Genomic DNA, 22350 nt, shown 5'->3' with positions numbered 1-22350 from the left:
ATTCAGATAGTCGAAATATACTCGTATATTCAAGTTAACAAAAAATTCAATGTTATTTTTTAGCGTTTCATAGTTAGGTCTTTAGCCTAGCAATACCAAGCTGTATATTTAGTAATATTTAAGTCATTAAGTTTTCAAGTATCACTTGTTACAAATATATAAAAACATATTCTATAATCTATTATAGTAATATATATTCATTTATTCCTTAATGGAACAAGAACAAACCAACAAAAAGGATATTATCAAAAGCAATTAAGAGGGATACCCCATAAACAAAACCAGAAGGGCAAAAGTTGGATTCTATAATTAACATGATGTTTCATGGTTTTTCTTGCATCATCAAAAACATCAAACAGTTGACCTCATTCATGATATCCTGACAAACATATTCTTGATGGTGAGTTTACACAAATGCCCTTGTCTTAGTGAGTAGTGACCAATGGCTGTCAGGATCATATGCCATAAGTAGCAACATGCTTGTCATAAACCTGTTCATTTATAGGAAACAAGATATGTTATAAAAACATGCATTAAATAATAAACACTATTATTTTTTTAAAAATTAATTACAATATATAATGACTAAGAGGCATATGTAATTATTTTGTTGGTTAGTAAGTAAAATAATAGTATTCAACCATAATGAGGTTGTTGAGTTGATAGATATTATCATATATTTACACCCTTTTGAAAGTATTATTATAAAAATATAATATCTGTTCCATGTTCATGAACCTATATAAAAAATCTGAAATTTTTATGAGTTAAAGTGGGTAAGATTTTGTACAAGATATTTATGAAAATTCATAATTATAAAGTAGATCAATGAAATATTACATGTATTTATAAACAGAAATATTAAATCTTGTCTGGCATAAAATTGTTGTATAAATATACCTAAAAAGAAATATTTGTGATTTTACCTTTTAACGTTCTAAAATAGAGAGTTGCTAAATATTTAAATAATTAATTATTTAATTACAAAGTTTTGGTACGACACAACTAAGGGAAGGGATTATATGAGAACTCTTTTTCGCACGGAAACTAAAAGCTCTATACTACATACATACGTAGTATATCATACTACACGTATATATAGTACTAGTACCATACGTGTAGCATGATATACTGCACCATTTGCACATGTTTGATATGAAGTTTTATAGTTCTCTCAAGAAGGAGTGACGAAGTTTGGGACGAAAACGGCGGGATGGCCGGACTTTAAACGTATAAAATTTTTTATAAACCAGGGTGACCGGGCTCACAATTTTAGGACGAAAATGAGTAAATATACACTAAATAGAAAAATTTTCGAACAAAAACGCATAAATTTATACTACTGAGCAAAAATATATAGATGACCGGAGCCACCCAGGTCACAATACAAGCTTCTGCTTGTCACACAGAATTACTTCTTTCATGATCATGTCCTACACAACTAAATATAATAAATATTTATATATGTTATATATAATAATTAGAAAACATTGTCTATTTGCTTATGTATATTGAAAGTAGAGGCGGGCGAATAAACCGGTTTAAAACTGATTATGTAGAACCTGTTTGGAACCGATTGAAACCGTACGTTTGGAACTAGCTTGTAATTTTATCTCCCAAAACCGGTTAACCAAACCATAACCGGGCAAAAAACCGTACTTGGTCAAGAAACCGGTTTCAACCCGAACCGAAACAGATCAAAACCCAAATGGAACCGATTGTAACTTGGTCAAGAAACCGGTTTCAACCCGAACCAAAACCGATCATAAACCGGTGTTGACGTTTGTTGACCAAACCGAACCGGTTTCAACCCAAACCGGTTTTAAGTTTTAAACCGGTTTGTGCAGCTATAAATTATAATTGGAAGTTATAAAAATTTTAAAAACACTTACCATAACCATAATCAAGAAATTGATCAACATGCCATCCAGGTAACGTTTCATTTAAATACTCCACTGAAACACATTCTCCTTGGCCAACACTATAACCAGAAAATGGTTCGTTAACCGAACCGTTTCCTTGATCGAACGAGCTGTTGAAAGCTCTTGTGCTTTCAACAGACCCGTTCGAATTAGAACAAGACGGAGTCTGGTGAACAGACTCGTCGTAGCACGATACTGATGCTGATAACTTAACACCCGAGAGGAGTAACCGAGTGTGTTTCTCGGTGTGTTCGTTCACTTGGTGAATGGGAATGTCGCATTCTCTGCATAATATCGCGCGGTCTTCTTTGCAAAACAGAAATGCTCTTCTTTCCTGATGATTATTATTCAAAAATATCAAATCAGATGTTTTGGTCTAAAACCGAACCAAAAGCCGAAGTGTGAATCTTGAGTTTTTGAAACTGTTCAGTTTCGAGTTTTTGGGTTTTGTAATTTGGGCTGAAAAGTTTTGAGCCGAAAAAAGAAGTTAGCCAAAAATAATGAATTTGGGTAGACATTGTTTTGTTGGTTAAATGATTATTATGCATTTGGGTCAAACTATAAATTAAATTGTTATAAATTACTTTAAATTCAAAATAAAAAAAAATAAAAATAAAATCTATTAGTTTGGTTCGATTCGTTTTTTAGTTGCACGCAAAACCGAAACTGAACCGAAATTTTGGTTTTCACAAAAGATAACGGCTTTGGATCGTTCTTTTGTGGTTTCATATCTGTTTTTTCGGCTTTTTTACGGGTTCAAAGCAGTTTTTTCGGCTTTTTACGATTTCGGATTAGTTTATCGGTTAATCTGACATAAGTCAATCTTCTTAAAACCATTACTGACTTATGGGATGAGACGGTACCGTAACGATACAAAATTTCTTAAAAAGTGGGTACCGAATTTATGGTATCGTTACCGATACCAATACTGAAAATACTTATGCCAAGTTTCTAAAAAAAGTGGGTACAGAATACCGTGCCGAATTTATTGGTACATGCGCAGAATTATGAATTCTGCTTATATAAAACCTTTACAATACCTGACAAATATCGCAGCGAGGCGAGTCTTTAACCGACAGATGAATAAGCGAGAAACGAAGATGTTTATTCGCAAGCTTATTCGCATGGTGAACACAATGGTCACAAGCCGAGCACAGCGATGCTTCGTCCGCGGTGCAGTAAACAACAGCCTCAGATTTCTGACAAACATCACATTGGATCTTCATTATTATTATTATTATTATTATTATTATTATTAGGAGGAGGAAGTGATGTGAATTGTGAAGTATATATATATGGTTTGAGGAATTAAAAGATGTGATGGCACCTATGATATGATTATATAAGAGTTAGTTGAGTATGTGTATATATGGAATGTGAAATATGGCAATGGGGTGTGGTGGGACGGAGGTAATTAGCTGGTTTTTTTAACACTTTTGTGAGTTTGTATGGATTTTGGGACAAAAATAAAGTGGCAACATGGATCAAGTGGTGGGGGAGATGGGGGTTTTAAATTCATAAATATGTATCCAAAAGGACTATTAGCAAGGTGTAGAGGTGCACAAAATACCCCCTGGAATCAGTTTTTATCTGTATCTGTTTCACGGGTAAGACCTGGTATTGGGTTTCTTCTCGGACATGTACCCGGAACCAGTTTCACTTGTACCTGGTCAAAACCCAACCCGACCTCACCCGGTCAAATACCCGACTATACCCGGAACCTGTTCCTACTTGACCCGGTTTTGAATTTTATTGACCATACCTGAACCGACTCCTACTCAATTTTGGTTCCTACAAAATACCTGGTTTGTGCACATCTAGCCAGGTGTGTATAAGTCGGTTCGGTTTTTGGGCTAAAACCTAACAAAAAACTAAAATGTTGGTTTTTTGAAAACCGTTTGAAAATTGGGTTTTGCTATCAGGGCTTGAAAATGTTGGGCAGGGAAAAAAGGTTGGGAAAACTTAACAATGATATTGGGACTTAAATTTATTGTTAGTTAATAACTAATTGATTGTTGTACATTTGGGATAAAATATTTAGGTTAAACTATATACCAAATTAAATTATTATAAATTACTTACAACTTAAAATAAAACATAAATATATATAAGTTTGGTTCGGAGTTTTCAATTTTAGTAGCACTCGAAACAAAAGCTGAACCGAAAGTTCAATTTTTACGAAAACATAAAAATAAACGATTGGTTTTTTGTTTCGATTCGGTTATTACGGTCTTTTCGGTTTCAGATTGATATTTTCGGCTTCATACACACCCTTGTCAAGATTTGTGTATCTCATTCTTAAGGTGGTAAATGTTCGAGTAATGTGATGAACATGAGTGTAAATTTAGGAGTATGATTAGTGGGTGTGTGATTTGTTATTCTTTTAAGTAAGTTATATAAATATGAATGAAAGCATATATAGATTTAACTTTGTATTTATGATGCTCTTGCATATTATATAGTCTGGTTTTAGCATGTCTTGAGTTAACTTTGTTATATGTAGCCTTTTATTAAATGCTAAAGCATGGTTTTATAATATGCAAGTTATGTCACATTTAAAGTTTAATAAAATGTTGTTTAAAGTTTAAGCCATATTTGAACAAGAACTACTTAGATCGAATAATATTATTTGATATTTTAAATCATTTAAGACGGAGTAGTCTTTTAAAGTAATTAGGCTCGGGTTTTGGAAACGAATCTTGGAGGTCATAAATTGTTCCTAGTTGGTTTGTAGCCCGTTTTGATTCTATTGAATGCTAACTTCTAGCTATAATGCTATATCTCTAGCTTTATCTATGACACAACTGAATAAAGTTCATGGGTGATCCTTTTGTAACGCAAATCCTTCTTTCAGTGCATTTAGCGGCAAGAACGTCATTAAAGGCCAACTCAACGCTCATGACGCATTCCACGCTATATATTTGCCAGCTGTCTTTGCCTTAGTCAATGGTGATGGCATACCGTCAATGAACTTTTAGTCAAGGATGACGAATAACACAATCACCATTGTTGCTATAGTTAGATATACGAGTGGGGTTGATCGTTCAAATCATTAAATATATGACCGACTAACGCTCTTCTTTAAAAACTAAGAATATGTTTGAATATTGTCACACCTAACTGAAGCGGTGTCTGATTTAACTGATTGATTGTGCATCTACATGGTGAAAATTTAAATTCTTATGAATGAGCTTGGTACAATACTACTAAAAGCTAAACAACTTTAACAAATATAACAGACAATGCTTCTTCAAAAACTTCAATAGCGCATAGTAATAACTTATCGTGAAAACATATGCTCAAACGTACATCATTACAAACCCAACGAGTTCACGACTGACCGACTCATAAAATCAAATTTAGTGTAGTATATCAACATTATAACAAATCAACTCTCATTTAAAAAATCCACATGTAAATGTTCAAATCATACTCTTAGATTTTTATATCCTCCACATAATAATAAGTCTATCAAATTATAGAAACACTCATATTGTACACCAAGCATTTTAATATCATTTTACATGCCAAAAATGAAAAATGTCACATAAATAGATGGTTATGAATAAACGTACCCTCGAGTGGACTATGACTTATTATTATTATACTTATTATTATTATTATTATTATTACTAGACTTATTATTGTCACTTTTGGTTTTCACAGCAAAACCAGGTAACGTGTTGGATCCACATTTTATGTATCTACCCAGGTCCTCTATATTATTATGAGTGGATTTTGTATATTATATAGAGTAGTTGTAAGTGGTTGTGACTTATGAGTGAAGTAGGTAGATAAATTTTTGTTGATGAGTAAATATGAAGAAACGCTGTTCACACTCTATAATATTTTAATGTTTTTTTTAAGCGGTTGCAAGTAGAGTGACTAATGTGTTTAACTTATTATTACTTGTAATATCATGATAAAGTTATTCATGAGTTGATATGCCTCATAGGACGTAACCCGCTATCTATTTCTATTCCAATAAAGTTTCTCTATACTCCTTTTCACGGGCTCCTGTCCGTTCTCTCTTCTCCCCCTTTCACAAACCACTCCATATCGCGCCTCCGCCCCCACAGAGTCACGGATGTCACGTTACAATTGGTCTGTTATTATCGTGCTGGTTTTCAATAGTTGAACTTACATAACACAATTTTATTGACATTTTCTGATGCAACTTGTTTCCTTCATTTAATTAGTGTGAGAGAAAAAAGAGTATGCTTTTCATTCTTATTAAAATAGAAGCTAATTAATTTGTTTGGCAAAAGTATTTGCCTTTTGCCCTTTTGGTTTCCCTGTATTAATTAATACATTCAATTATTTTTTTTATTGTTACTTTATTTAAAAATACAAGTTGGATAGAGAAATCTTGTATTATTATTATTATTTAGATTTTGCATTAAAGGCATGTTTTGGATTATTAGGTCATTAGCCCCTCACATATTAATGTTTTCCTTCATGCTTTCTAAGAAATTCCTTACAGTCCCCTTTTAATTGATAGATATACATTTATACACCATAAATAATAATGCTTATTAAATAAACGAGACAAAAATTACTCACAAGCTCGAGCTTAGAAACTAAACTCAAGTTGATGAACTCATCTCAGTTGGTTTACGCCCCTACATTTATACATAGATACACAACAAAAGACGTTGAGCCGGTGTTAGTGGTATTGGATCAAAAGTTTTCTTTACCGACTTCACAATATTTTGAAATTTTTTGCCTGTCAGGAGGGAACTTTCACCAGATCGGGACACTAATTATTTTTTTAGGTCGGAATTAGTAGGGCCACCGGAATATTTTGGGTTTCTGAGTGTAATTATACGGTATTCGATATAATTTAGTTTGTATGTCGATTTGAAGGTGATTTCAGTTTTAAGCTAAGTTTCTTCTTTGAAAAATAGCTTCCAGTGACTAAACTTTGTTTGGGAAGAAAGTATTATCCATACACATTTAACCTACTAAACACGCTTAGCCGGTAGTCAAACGGGTTGTACCCTATGTTTCTATTGCATGGGTCTCAAGTTTGAATCTTGTTCCCAACAAAAGCCATAAAAGAAACATTGTATAAAATAAATAATTAAGTGAATTAAAAAGTTTATCTAAACTAGTAATTGCACCAATGAACCAATGATTATTCATATATAAATTCATTTTATCTATTTTTTTCACTTTCTTTTTTGAATAGTGAGGGGACAAAGAGAATCTAAGAATTGTGTTAAGAAGAGGATAAATTAAAATTTTGAAAACTTAATCCACATGGGCCAGAAAGTTTTGGATCAAAAAGTGAAGATCATGGACCCTACTTCTGTACTAGAAAGTGGAAACCATTGGAATTTGTTTATTATTATACATATTTTTTTAATCATGGCTCATCTTTTTTCATTGAAATTGTGATGACTACTACTATATATTTCATGTCCCAAAAATTTGTAATGCCTTATATTATTATGTAAAAGTTTGGATAATTACAGAACTAACCGTTGTAAAAGTATGTTTATAAGGCCGAGTACGCGCTACAAGGTATACCGTCAAGACGAGTTTCTTTAACTCCGTCTAGTTAATAAGAATCAATCAAATATGATTAACCTCAGCCATAATCACATCTAGCGGTGAACTTGGACTGATTTTGACTTAAAAAAATAAAATACAATTCGTATTTTATATTATTAAAAAACAAATATCATTTTTTAAATTAATGATTAGCAATTTTTACAATAATTTATTATTTAAAAATATATTTCTCATTTATATTGATATTCACGTATATTTTGTTACATATTAGTAAACTTATGATATTTGACATATATATAATATCCAAAAGCTAATTTTCTTTATATTTAACATTTCCGAGTTCTCTCAGAGTACACCAACTCAGCAGTAAGCTGTTTAGAATCTGTCTAGCGACTTTTACAACCTTCAAACTAATTATGACTTATATTATATGTCGTTAAGTTTAGTAACTACATAAAATAACAAAAAAACACATAAAAACAAACTCTTCAAACATTTGTACGGATTTGAATCCAATATCAACTGATTACTAGACCATCTGGTCATGGCTTAAAACTATTTTTATGATCATATTAATAATATGCGATGTTATTTGATATGTTTTCTGATAGCTTATAAATAAAAAGGGGCAATTTCATAAAAAAAGATTCATGTAATAATTTATAATTAGATTATTATTATTATTATTATTTATGGCCCATTTCCCCTGACAGTTTTAAGCTTGTTGCCTAGTATATGGCCCATTAGGTTTATTCCCTCTAAAATGCCGACCCAACTTTTGTCAGGCTGCCTACTAGCACTCTGACAGCACCTTCAGGCCCAAATACTCCGGTCCACTTACATAGTTATATACTTACAAGTAGAGGTGCACAAACTGGGTATATTTAGGAACCGGAACCGGATAGGAACCGGTTTGGGGCATGGTCAACAAAAGTCAAAACCCGGTTAGGTAGGAACCGGTTCCTGGCATAGTCGGGTATTTGACCGGGTTTTACGGGATTTTTTTCGGGTTTCGGGTAGGGTCGGGTTGGGTTTTGACTAGGTAAAGGGGGAACCGATTCCGGTGGTCCCGGTCAGATCCGATTCCGGGTACATGTCTGGGGAGAAACCCAATACGGTCTGTACCCGCAGGTCGGGCACAGATAGGAACCGATTTTAAATTGGGTACACTGGGTCGGGTCCGGAACCGGGTATTTTGTGCACCTATAGTTACATGAATAAGTGAAAGATATGTGAGGCTTTAATTTCCATTAACACTTTTAAAATTACATAAAGTTGCATAACTTAGGTTAATAACAATTTGATTTATGATTCATAAGTTGCATAACTTAAAGAACATCCTTGTGATTTGCAAACCAAAACAACATAACAGGGCACTAAGTTTGGGATCTCAACTTTAAGTTGCAAGTTAGGAACTCTTTTCGATATCACCACCAATAACGCTTATAGTACCCGTAAATAGTTTAGCGTTCGGATATACAATTAAATCGAACGAGAAATACAGTTAATAAATTTTGTTTATAAACCCTAGAATTAGTTCACTAGTTTAAGGATATGGGATCTTTGTTCAAAAGGAAGAGGATGAAAAAAAGGAGACCATAGACTTGGTTCAACTTGATTAAGTGTGTATAAGATATGGGGCACTATAGGGACGAGTGGGTGCCGGTAATGAAAATACTAGTGCCGATATCTCCAGTAATGAAAATACTGGTACCGATATTGAAAATATCGGTACCGATTTTTCCAAATTCTTGGTCCCGGTGCCGAAATGTTATGTTCGGAACCGGTATTGAAAGCAAAATTCAAGAAATACCGGTACCGGTACTGAAAACTCAAAATTTGTTACCAATTCTAGGGCACTGTGCCTAGACTCCAAATGTGCATAAGACCATCTCCAATAGAGAGTTTTTGGAGATTCTTGAAAGAGAGAGATGATTAGTTAGAGGAGAGAGATGATGAGTGTTAGGGCATGTATTTTCAGTATCCTCAGCAAATATTATATTCAGAACGAATCCAGGATGCGGCATCCTCTAAGGTAACTGGTATCCTAATTACATTATATAACTAACACGAAATTTGCTACTTTCCATGTATACCAGGTCAAAGACCGTTGCTTGATCACCCAAAGACTCGCACTTTCAATTGATAGATCGTGGCATAAAAGGAAACGTGTTGATTGAGAGATTAACGGCTAATTAGATTTAGTCTAATAGTTTCCTAAATTATAGGCATTAGTTGTTAGACTTTGTTTATTATAAATAGAGCTCTAAACAAATGATCAAACACACACTCTAGCACTTGAGAACTTACTAGTACTCGCATTCTCTATAATCACGATCAAGTTTGAGCTCCACAATTGTAATCACCTTTATTATTAATAAATCGGTGGTGATAGTTTTCACGGCCCGGGGTTTTTTGCTTGTTATCCTAAGGATAACGGGTTTTTTCCTCGCAACAAATCCTCGTGTTCAAGCACTTTTACGTTCATTTCATACAAGCACCAAGTCCCGATTACTAATTTGGTTACGAAATCGTTGTTTATTTTTTATCAAAACAATGAGGTGGATGAGAGAAGATGAGGTAAAATTCTTGGTGAAGAATCTCCAAGAATGTATATGTGAGGGGACATGTAGGAAAAAGAAAAGATAATATAAGAGAGATATTATATTTTGGTGGGCCATTTGCCTTATTGGCATTCAAGAACACCTTCTAAAAATCTATCTATTGATGATGCTCTAAATATGCGTTTATAACCTACAAAGGTGCATAAGCATATTTTAAGGTTGTATATGATAATGTGCCTAAGTGATTTGAAGGCTTTATGGGCAGTATACTTAGATTTCAGAGCTGCCTAGTGATCCCTAAATAGATTATGTGTCTGAGTCTCTCTCTTAATGGTTATCCATGTTTTTACTTTTAACACGAATTACTTGTAACACCCCGACCAAAGGCGGATTATACATCGGGGCGCCACATATTGTTTCATTACTCGTGACACTATTGGGTGTCAATATTTAATAAATATATTCATTCGCGCACGCGCAAAGTAAACACAAGATAACATAAATCATCATAAATCAATATATTATAAATCATAATATTCGAACAGCAATAACTTATCTTGATACATTTTAATCTAGGTCCAAAATAAAGAAAACTTCCTACGTGTCCTCGAGCTCCAAAAACAGCTACTGCAAACCTGAACATGTGTTAAAATAAACGTCAAACACTTGCGTGTTGGTGAGAAATCAAGTTTAATACAATACATAGATAACAATAAATCTGCGCGCAACATGTGTATGTCTGGTTTTCAACAAGGGTGCAATCCGATCGGGACCAACTCTAAGATTCATAAACTGCCAGTGCTCACAATTGAGCTCACAAACAAGAAAGACTGTGCAAGTGTAAACAAAAGAGAAAATCATAAACGATAGTTCTCCCGTGTTCATCTAATGGTACCATGAGAACTGCGGAATAGACCGACAAGACTAATGATCCACACATACAAATAAACAGCCAAGTCTACGTCCTCAACACATGGGATACTGCGCGACTAAAGTTCATAAACAGTTTAAGACTCTAAGTTTGTATGAACACATGAACATCCCAAAACGTTAAAAGCAAAAAGGGATTAGGTACGAGATTACTCACTTGATAAACGATGCGGTGTAAGATAAAGCAAAAACCAACTTTAAACAAGCACAAGTTAACCTATAAATAAGATTATTGTTTTAATGATTTGTTTTTAGTGTTGATTACAAGTTAGCATAATTAATAAGTAAATTATTATATATAATATATATTACCGGAAAAGCAGGGCAGAACAGGGAGGAAGACGGAGGCAGAGAGGAAGACGGCAGAGAAAGCAAGGAGGAGGTTAATTTAAGTGTTTGTGTGTGATGTGTTAGGAAAAATAATATTATTATTTATAGGGAAACCCTAGGGAACACAATCCCTAGAAAAGGGGAAAAGATCTCCAAAAAGTAAAAGATTCCAAAAGCAAAAGATATCAAAAGATATGGCAGCTGCAGGGGACAAGAGAAAGCTGACAGGGAACAGTAAACAGGCATGGGAGGGTCAGATAAAGGTATTGGTCAAAGCATGGAAAAGCAGATCTCAAAAGATAATGTCAGTCACTTTTTCTGTCAACCAATGGGGGTTGGTGCGCATGCTGCGCCAAAAGTGGCTTTTCAGACATAAGATAGGTCAGGTCAACAGCACAGAATATACGACAACACAAAAGTAAACAGCTGGATTAAACAGAAGAAAAGACTCAAAGGGGGTTAGCGCGAGAAGGCTGGAGCGCGCGAGCGCGAAGGCAGACAGAACCAACCTTAACGCGTCGCGGGAAGAACTACATTTCTAAGCGCGCCGCAGGAAGAACTTCAATTCCACGCGCGTCGCGAGAAGAACTATATTCCTTAGCGCGTCGCGGGAAGAACGGTATCCATAGCGCGCCGCGGGAAGAACTAAAATCCTTAGCGCGCTGCGGGGACAGTTCGTCTCGCGTATCGCAGTAACAGGTGGTCTTCACGCAGGTTTCCTTGTAAGGAGTCTGGCGCGAGGAGCTGCGCAGACAACCTTAGGCGGGAAGGAACAAAGGACAAGGAGTTAAAGGCTTAAGGGCGGGACGGCGACAAGAGAAAAGAAGGCGGAAAGAAACAGAAGAAGAGGGACGGGACGGCGGAAAGAAAGAGAGAAAAAGAGGCTGGAAGGAAAATATATTATTATTATTAAGAGTAAAATATAAGTATAAATAAATATTAAATCATAACAGAAAGAGATCGGGTCAGAGAAACGGGTACCTGGGTCGGGTCGGATCGGGGCAGATGTCACATTACTTCATACTATTAATATATATATATATATATATACCTATATTCTAGTAAAGTAAAATAAATAGGGACACTTGTCATGTTTTGGTTAATTCTCACAATTTTTTCCCCTCCAAAACTAACATACCCTAATATATGTAATAAATCAATAATTATTCACTTTTCCTTTTACACAATATTTATATAATATCTATATATTTTTATAAATATAAATATTAACATATTATTTTACTATATATTTCAAAATACTTGGTGAATTCCAAAATCAACAACAAATCATGTTTCTCAAAGGAAAATTATTTCGGGTCTTTTTGTGAAAGTTAAATTTGATTTTACGGGTTAAAAGTTGGTAAATACATTGTTTGGTACAAGTTAACTACACTTGGGTCAAAATTTGTTACGGGTCAAAAATGAAACTTTTAAGTATTTTTAAAAGTTTGAGAATGCAAAATAGATTTATCGTTAAATTTGTTATGAGTTCAAAGTTTTGACTTTAAAATGTTAAAAATATGAAAGTTAGAATTTTAAGCATGATTCGGGTTTCAAGTTTATTTTTAAGGGCATTTTTTGAAATAATCAAAAGGTTCAGGATTTGACAAATTAACTATTTTTCTCTCAACTATTAAAATTTAAGAAAAAATTGCGAACACCTTCGACATGCCACCCCCATGCCTATCAATACTTCTAACTTTTATCAAATTTGAAATATTTATGTCAATATTAATTTTTCCTTCAATGGTGATCAAAATGTTGTATGGGAAGCATGTAATGTAAAACTATGCTCAAATGAAACAAAATATTCACAAAATTGAATTGGTTAACATGGTATTTTTATGTTGTCAAAAAGCCCTCTGAAACTTATCAAAATCATTTTTCTGGTGTGGCACAGAAAAACATAGTTCTTGAAGAACATCCATTGCTACAATTTAATATCCTACTTTCCTTTGATGAGTGGTAAATTGATAAATATATTAATAAAGGTGACACCTCTTTTGTATTTAGGCTGAGTAGTTAGAACTACAATTGCTCAAATGAAAGAAATTTTAATGTATGAATAAATTGTACTAGTGTAGGATAAAAATTCAAGAGAGAAAAAATAAGTTATAGAAATAAATGAATTCTTAATATTTTCCCATTATAATAACTAGGATAATAACCCGTGTTACACACGGGTGGAAAATATATCAAGAAACAATATAAAATGTAAAAAACATATTCAGTGAACACAAATATTTGACATAAGTTTTTTACCAATAGATATTACAAAAGATGTTAAACTATGTCTATAACATAAAAAGAAAATACTTTATAAATAAATAATTCAGTAAATACGGAATAATATAACATAAATGAACCATTATATTTGAAAAAAAAACACATTAGTAACAGATTTTGTAATATTATTTGAAAACTAAGCTTACAAATACATACCAGGTTTAAACTTATATTTTCACACGTATAGAGTTTTCGTTCAAAAACATTTTGAAACAAAAAATGTCGGTTATAGATGAGGCGAAGAATCTGTATACAAATGATGGGGAGCGTTATGATTTTTGAACGAAGCATGTGCATTTTAAGAAGAAACGATGAAAAACCTAGTAAATTTAATAAGTTTTTTTTAATTCTAACAATAATTAGAATAATTAATATCATAATTACATTAATAAGTTACAAAAATATAAAAGTCAATACCATTGATTAAAATTTATTGTGAATATGGGTAATAGATTTATGGAAGGTTGATGACATGGAATCCTATGTAGACAACTTAGGTGAAGGACATGTGGACAAAATTGTGTTGCTATAATATATTAGTTAGATTTTAAGTAACAAACATATTAAAAATTATATCGATTAACTGATAATTTAAAAAAAAAATCATACCTTTAAACCCTAAATAGATAAAAACATAAATCAATTAATAGGAATAGATTAAATATCAAATCTATTAATCCTTAGTATAAAAAATCATGTAGTTAAACCGTAAATCCAATAATTGTGAATAAAGTTGATGTTGTGATTCACAAAAATCAATTAAACACAAAAATACAAATCATACCTGATAATTGCAAACGATGAACATATTTGATGTTGTTTGGATTATGAAACCGACAAACCATAAAGAACAGGTTATAGATGAGGCGAAGAATCTGGTTACAAACGACGGGGAGCGTTATGATTTTTGAATGAAGCATGTGCCTTTTAAATAAGAAACGATGAACAATTTAAACCTAGTAAATTTAATAAGTTTTACAATTCTAACAATAATTAGAATAATTAATATCATAATTACATTAATAAGTTACAAAATAAATAAAAGTCAATACCATTGATTAAAATTTTATTGTGAATATGTGAAAAATAGATTTATGGAAGGTTGATGACATGGAAGCCTATGTGGACAACTTAGGTGAAGGACATGTGAACAAAATTGTGTTGCTTTAATATATTAGTTAGATTAGTTGTTGTTCTTCACAAAAATCGATTAAACACTAAAATATAAATCATACCTTATAATTGCAAATGATGAACATATTGGATGTTGTTTGGATTATGAAACCGGTAAATCATGAAGAATCGGTTATAGATGAGGCGAAGAATCTGATTACAAACGATGGGGAGCATTATGATTTTTGAACGAAGCATGTGCCTTTTAAAGAAGAAACGATAAACAATTTAAACCTAGTAAATTTAATAAGTTTTATAATTCTAACAATAATTATAATAATTAATATCATAATTACATTAATAAGTTACAAAAATATAAAAGTCAATACCATTTATTAAAATTTTATTGTGAATATGTGAAAAATAGATTTATGGAAGGTTGATGATAAGGAAACTTATGTGGACAGCTTAGGGGAAGGACATGTGGATAAAATTGTGTTGTTTTAATATATTAGTTAGATTTTAAGTAAAAAACATATTAAAAATCATATCGATTAACCGATAATTTAAAAAAAATAATACCTTTAAACCCTAAATAGATTAAAACATAAATCGATTAATAGGAATAGATTAAATATCAAATCTATTAATCCTTAGTATAAAAAATCATACAGTTAAACCCTAAATCCAATAACTGTGAATAAAGTTGATGTTGTGATTCACAAAAATCGATTAAACACACAAATATAAATCATACCTGATAATTGCAAACGATGAACATGTTTGATGTTGTTTGGATTATGAAACCGACAAACCATAAAGAACCGGTTATAGATGAGGCGAAGAATCTGATTACAAACGATGGGGAGCGTTATGATTTTTGAACGAAGCATGTGCCTTTTAAAGAAGAAATGATGAACAATTTAAACTTAGTAAATTTAATAAGTTTTATAATTCTAACAATAATTAGAATAATTAATATCATAATTACATTAATAAGTTACAAAAATATAAAAGTCAATAACATTGATTAAAATTTTATTGTGAATATGTGGAAAATAGATTTATGAAAGGTTGATGACATGGAAACTTATGTGGAAAACTTAGATGAAGGACATGTGGACAAAATTGTGTTGCTTTAATATATTAGTTAGATTTGATTAGCTATATTAATTAAATAGAGAACTATTATGGTTTATTAGTTATATTAATTGAAGAGAGATGCATTTATATTTTCTTCATTTATCTTTAAGCATTTAAAACCTAAAATAAAACTAGTGGCCCATATTCATTTCTCACAGTAATATCATTTCTCGCCTGAACCATCCCCTATATATATATATGGGTAAACTTAAAATACAAAGGACAACAAAAACGAGAATGGTGAGAAATAATCTAATCCATTGGTTTTAGATTTGAATAAATTGATGGGAATGACATAACGGTAATAACCCACTTTTATTGACATTCTCTTTCCACATGCAAGGCACATGTCAATTCCTCAATGATTTTAAAACGTACTTAGTTTTTCATGTTTTTTAAAAAAATTTCACCATAATAACAAGCGTTTTTTATCTTTAATATGAGTATCATATTGTTATATAAAAATAAAAAAAATTAGTAGGTTTTTTATATTGTGTTAATGGTTGTTTATTGTGTTTTTAAATTGGGTTTTCTATGTATTGTGTTATAGTTTCTGGTCATTGTGTTATAAATTGATACTCATACTAAAGATAAAGATTAAAACAAAGATTACGTCATTGTGTCTTTTTGTTTTTCATTGTGTCTTTGTGCTCATCATTTGTCTTTCTACTTATCATTGTGTTTTAGTCATTATGTAACACGTTCATTGTCTTTTGTTCAGGATTGACATGTGGCGTTCACTTAATTTGAGAAAAAAAAAGTATTACGTTCATTGTGTATTACGTTCATGTCATTATGTAACATGTAGTTTCTATTGTGTTTTATTGTCACACCCCTACTAGCACAATGCGAAAGCGTAAAACGGGAATGTAACAGACACCTCTGATATCAACACATTGTTTATAAAGAAACATTACAAACTAATTTACAATATATTACATTTCTTTGTTCTATCATTGTTTTACGGTCTTGATGATACAAACAAAACTAGTTCGTTAACTATACATTCTTACTACTAACTCCCTTGCCTCTATTCACATAGCATCAACCACACACTTCAGGCAAGTAATAGATCATCAAATTACTCCGATTTAGGTACACCTGAAAAGCAGTTTAAAACGGGTCATCTACTAGAGTTGGTGAGTTTCACGAGTTTCAAGAAAACAGTAATGAGTATTCACAATTCAGCACTTGTAATCATAAAATGAGTATGTATATATGTAAATGATGTATGTGATGTAATTATGCTAAGCTACAGTGAAGCCTGGACTGTTCGTGCTGCGTGCCTCCATTTCCCACGCTCAATCAACCACTGTGGCTCCCCTTCCGCCCACAACATGCCCCGGTAGCTATGTCTAACACTACATAGCCTGTTTGTTTAAATATGGTTATGTGCAAACGGCGCTATGTGACACGGCAACCAGGCCGATTCCGTTTGGGTTTGTCAAACCAATAGTACTATTCACAAGCCACCAGCTCGAAGTTAATCACTGTGATCGTGGGGACTTTCGTGTGTTAGCACTTAGATAATTCACATCATCACATGTTTCAGATAAGTATATAGATATAAGCAAACATGCTTTTCACCCCAAAAGTTCGTAAAACAGTTTAAAAGTGGGGTCATGAAACTCACGGTTTTGTAGATATTCCGTACTGTATCAACTCGTGTTTTGTTCGGTCCGTTATCAGTAGTTCCTATAATCAATATTATAATAATATTAATATTTTAATATTATTATAATCTCAATACTAAGCTGGGCTGTATAACTAATCTGGGTGTAGGTGGAACGCCCAGAAAGTAGCAATAGGCTTAGGTTGTGATGTTGTTCAATGTCTAATACTTAAAATCGAACTTGGCTCAGACTCCCGATTTCTCAGCTGGGCCAAGTTGCTCGTTTACGCGTTCAGAAAACACTTATGGGAAAATAAGCTTGAGTAAATGTATTGGTTAATAAAATGATTAAATTATAAAGAAGGATCACATACTGGGGTCCCGGATTAGCCACGGGGCCCATTTCCGTTTATACAGTTTGATTTAAGAAAAAACGCGCACAATCCATTCGGATTGTCCAGGTTTTTCATAGAAAAGTTCGTTTTTACTTAATTAGTTCAAAAATATGATTTTTGATCACTCTTGGTGTTTTGATTTTCCCGAAGGTTCACTAGTCGCGAACTTGCCGGTTTTTATAAAAAACTGAATTTGTTTAATATTCAGATTAGCATAATTAATTAACCGTTAATCATTAAAATGAAAATTTAACCACTTATCAATTAAAATATGTAGATTTTTATAAAAATATTTCTGGAATTTATTTACTGATTTATTAATTTATAAAAATTCATTTTATCAGCTATATTTCGCCTGAAAATCGTCCGTTTACCCCAAACAATTTTCAAAAAATCCACAAAAATTCCTGAATGCTCAATTCATGTCCCAAAACAACCTGTATCAATTCCAGAATGTAAAAAGCTCGTGCGATATTCTTTTCGGCCCAAATTCGGCTGTAAAAATTCACACGAACGTAAATAAACAAAACACCTTTAAACTTCTTCAAATGATCCAAAAATTCATATGTGATCAAAATACATCAAATCTGAGTTCCCAGAAAAATTTCATAATTTTTGAAGTATTTTAGCTATTTTTCCCAAATAAACGTCCCAATTAGGTAATAAATTCGCCAAATATTCTCGGACGGTCGAAAAATTACCAAATTTGAAAAGGGACTCACTGACATGATCCCTGATGTCCCTGCAAAATTTCAAGTCCTAACAATATGCACATCACAACCTTAACCTAAATAGCCCGTAAGCAAGTGTGTCGGCATTACATTAGCGGGTTTGGCTCGTTTCCGACCTTTTAATCAAGTTTTCAGGTTCTTGTGCTTCTAAGAAAGCTAGGTACAAGTCCTATATCACAAACCAAGCAATATTTCATCAACATAACAGCTCTTAAGTTAGGGTTTCGGCTAGTGTACAAAAACGAACTTTTGAACCGTAAAAACGTCGTTTCAACCCTTTAATCCGTGTTTATGGCCAAAAAAACTATCAAAACAGGTTCCTTACCATGTGTATGATCAAAACATGTTTATGGATCATTTTTAGGATTTTTACACGGTTAGGAATGATTTTTAGTAACCAAGACATGTTTTTATGGTATTAAACAAGTTTAAACAAGTGTAAAAGCTACTTATTTAAGGTCTTACCTTAGGGTTTTGGAAGTTTTCTGGCTGAAGTAAAGTTTATGTCCAGAATTTTCAAGAGTTGGTGTTGGAAATGGCTTGAATCTAGTTTAAATGTGAAAGAAAAATAAGGGGGGGGGGGCTGCTGATTGCGATCGGACCATCATGGGCCCACCTTGGGCCCATTTTGGCTCAAGTTTCTGATTTCTCAAGCCCAAATATGAAAAGCCCGGTCCAAATTTAGTTCGGGTTCGGTTTTTGGCGCGAAAAACTTATCGGGTGCGTTAAACAACGCGAAAACGAGTGTTTTTCGGCTAGTTTTGTGTAAAATTATAAAAACATACTATATGTTTGTAAAAATCAAAAATATTTCCACGGATCGCTTAAAACATTTCAAATAAGTGTTTGGTAAGTCTTTTTCGGCTTAACGGATGATACAATGCTTGGTTTGTAACTATCTTTCGCGTTTAAATCTATAGCGGGTGGTTAAACGAGCATGTTTTCGTTTAACTTGTTTGCTATCAAACTAAGGCCATATTTCTAATATTTCAGCTTGTATAGATCGTATATCACTTATAAATGGCCCCCCGAGATATCTGGGACATAACCCGACCCGTTCGGTTAATCGTTCATTTGTTACGTAAAAGGCGTTTATTTGCTTAATCGGTAAATACGTACTGAGGTGTACCTTATTTTGGCTCAAATGTCACATTTATGCTTTAGGTCATTGTGTTATATGTATTCACCATTGTGTTTTACGTTGCAGATCATTGTGCTATATGTATTCATCATCGTGTTTTACGTTTCAGGTTATTGCGTTATATGTATTCATCATTGTGTTTTATGCATTAGATAATTTGTTGTTATTTTATGATTATATTTACGTGTTATTGGTATTATTGACATTTAAAAAAACACAATGATGATTTGAAAGACACAATGACGAGAATACACAATGACAAGCAGAAAGACATAGTGACAAACAAAAAGACACAATGACGTAATTTTTGTTTTAATTTTTATATAACAAAGTCATACTCATATTAAAGATAAAAAACGCTTGTTATTATGGTGATTTTTTTGTTTAAAAAAAATCATATGAAAAGGCTATAAACGTTTTAAAATAATGGGGGAATTGACATGTGACTTACATGTGAAGAGATAAAATATGCAACGTTACTTTTATGCAATTTTCCCTTTGGTACCCACTTGACACAAGTCAATTAGTTATGGCTTCTCACACTTCTCATTTTTGTTGGTCTTTATAGAATAACTCAACCCACATATATATATAGGGGAGGGTTAACGTACAAATGAAATTAGTGTGCTAAACATGAGAATCAAGTAGAGTAATTATGTAATTACACCATAGAGTAATTACGTAATTACTCTATGGTGTAATTACATAATTACTCTACTTGTATATATAATTACTCTACTTGATTCTCACGTTTAGCACGTTAATTTTATTTGTATTTGATCCAAATCCTATATATATATATATATATATATATATATATATATATATATGGGAGGGATATTTTGAGAACTTTTTTGAGTTTTAAACTTAAGAACTCTATTCTTGGCCACACATTTAATTAAATAGATTAGATTATGTGGTTGAGATTAAATCTGATTAAAAAATTAAAGTAGCGGAGAGAATAAAGATGTAAGTGATTACACTAATTTACGTCCGTCACACATATGTAAAAAAAAGTTCAACAAAAAAAAATTATTACATTGAGTTCTTTCGAGTTATTAAAACTCAAAGTGGTTCTCATTTGAAATCTCCCGTATATATATATATATAGAAAAATGGGTCAAATAAAAATAAGAAATTTCCTATAAATAGTAAGAACCAATAGATTTTTGATATGCGACATTACAACCCATGGTGAAAGAATAATTCTAGAAAACTATGTCGGTTTTGATAATTTGTTTTTAGGATAACCCTCAACAATATATATATCACATTCTAATATAATAGTATTAAATCCAAAACACATCGGGCGACAAAAACTTGTCACCCCTCTTATCGCCAGAGGGGCGGTGTTCCTCCAACTTTTCACCCCTTGTCGCCAAGTTTTGCCGTCCATTATACATACCTTTATATGTTGGAAGCGTTTTACACGCAACCAGCTTCTTTTCCTCTCATCTTGGACCAGTTATATTATGTCTCTTGTGTTCACATTTTCTTGTGGACACTATATAACTATTGGCCCATTAGACACTAATTATTATTCATACTGGATGGTGATATGACGAAAAAACACAGGCAAATTTAAGTTGATAGCAATATTATTTCTATTATAAATTATCATAATATTTGTTATATATACACACGGTTAAAATCCCGTATATTCCATGAGTTAAATAAAAATAAATAAATAGTTAGTAATGAAGATTTAGGAATTATAAAACGATACTTAATATAAGATATTACGTATAACTAATTACTTGAAGTAATAAAGTAATAATCTTAAATATGAAAAGACATACCTATGTGCTCAAGAGAAAGATGAAAATCAATTCTCTTTGTAAACTCTCTAATCTTCAAATTGTAAATTTATATACTATATAAAAGAATGAAGGGTGAAATTTAAAACGAAATAAGCCGAGAAAAAGTAGGTTGAACCCATAAAATTGTAACGTGTGTCGGTAGATATTGTATAGATATAGATAATTAGATATGTAATTAGAGTACTTGTACTTTTGTTATAACATAATAAAAATAAAATAATAACATATCAAAAATTACACAATTAAACAGATTATTAGAGCACGTCAAATGTGTAATTTAAAAGCAAAATTTTACGGTTGAAGTTGTTATTTCTGCTTCGGTATCAATAAGTTAATATTGTTACATTTTTAGAGTATTAATTATTTCTGTTTGAGTAATAACAATAAGTTAGTTAATATATGTTGACTTATACATTTTTGAAAAGCAGAATTATTGATATTTCGAATGTTTTGGACTTGTAAAATTAAATTTGTTAAACCTGTATTGTACACAGGTATTAGAACCTAACCTAGCCTACCTATACTATTAAAACAAAAACCATATTTTCACATGTCATTCAACTACAAATATAACTTTAAATGTTGTATTAAATGAGGTTTTAGATATTTATGAATTATAAAATTTTATTTATCATTATTTATTATTTATGAAGTCATAAGGTATGCTATTCCACATATTATTAAATTTAATTCTTTTTGCTCACCCGTATATTACACGGGCTATATCCTAGTTAACCATAATACATATTATTAGAGCATGCCAACTGAAGTTGTTATTTCTGCTTAAAAAAATATACCATTTGACTTGTTATGGGGAGTTTAAATAAAATTTTTCTAACAATCAAA

At 32.1% G+C, this 22350-nt stretch overlaps 1 pseudogene across 1 annotated transcript; it reads right to left on the bottom strand.

Moving 5' to 3' along the window:
• Positions 1 to 1878: 1878 nt before the first annotated feature.
• LOC143615410 (B-box zinc finger protein 20 pseudogene) lies at positions 1879 to 3174 on the bottom strand (annotated as a pseudogene). Its single transcript, XR_013150473.1, has 2 exons — positions 2963 to 3174; positions 1879 to 2256 (listed from the first exon to the last, which is right to left on the bottom strand). The product of XR_013150473.1 is annotated as a B-box zinc finger protein 20 pseudogene (transcript).
• Between the last annotated feature and the right edge of the window lie 19176 nt (positions 3175 to 22350).

This window comes from Bidens hawaiensis, unplaced genomic scaffold, assembly GCF_021521415.1.
Source record: "Bidens hawaiensis isolate Kalapana, Puna unplaced genomic scaffold, B.hawaiensis_p1.1 tig00042887_1, whole genome shotgun sequence".
Classification (NCBI taxonomy): Eukaryota; Viridiplantae; Streptophyta; class Magnoliopsida; order Asterales; family Asteraceae; genus Bidens; species Bidens hawaiensis.
Note: the sequence above shows the minus strand (reverse complement) of the source record. Positions and strands in the feature narration are given on the sequence as shown.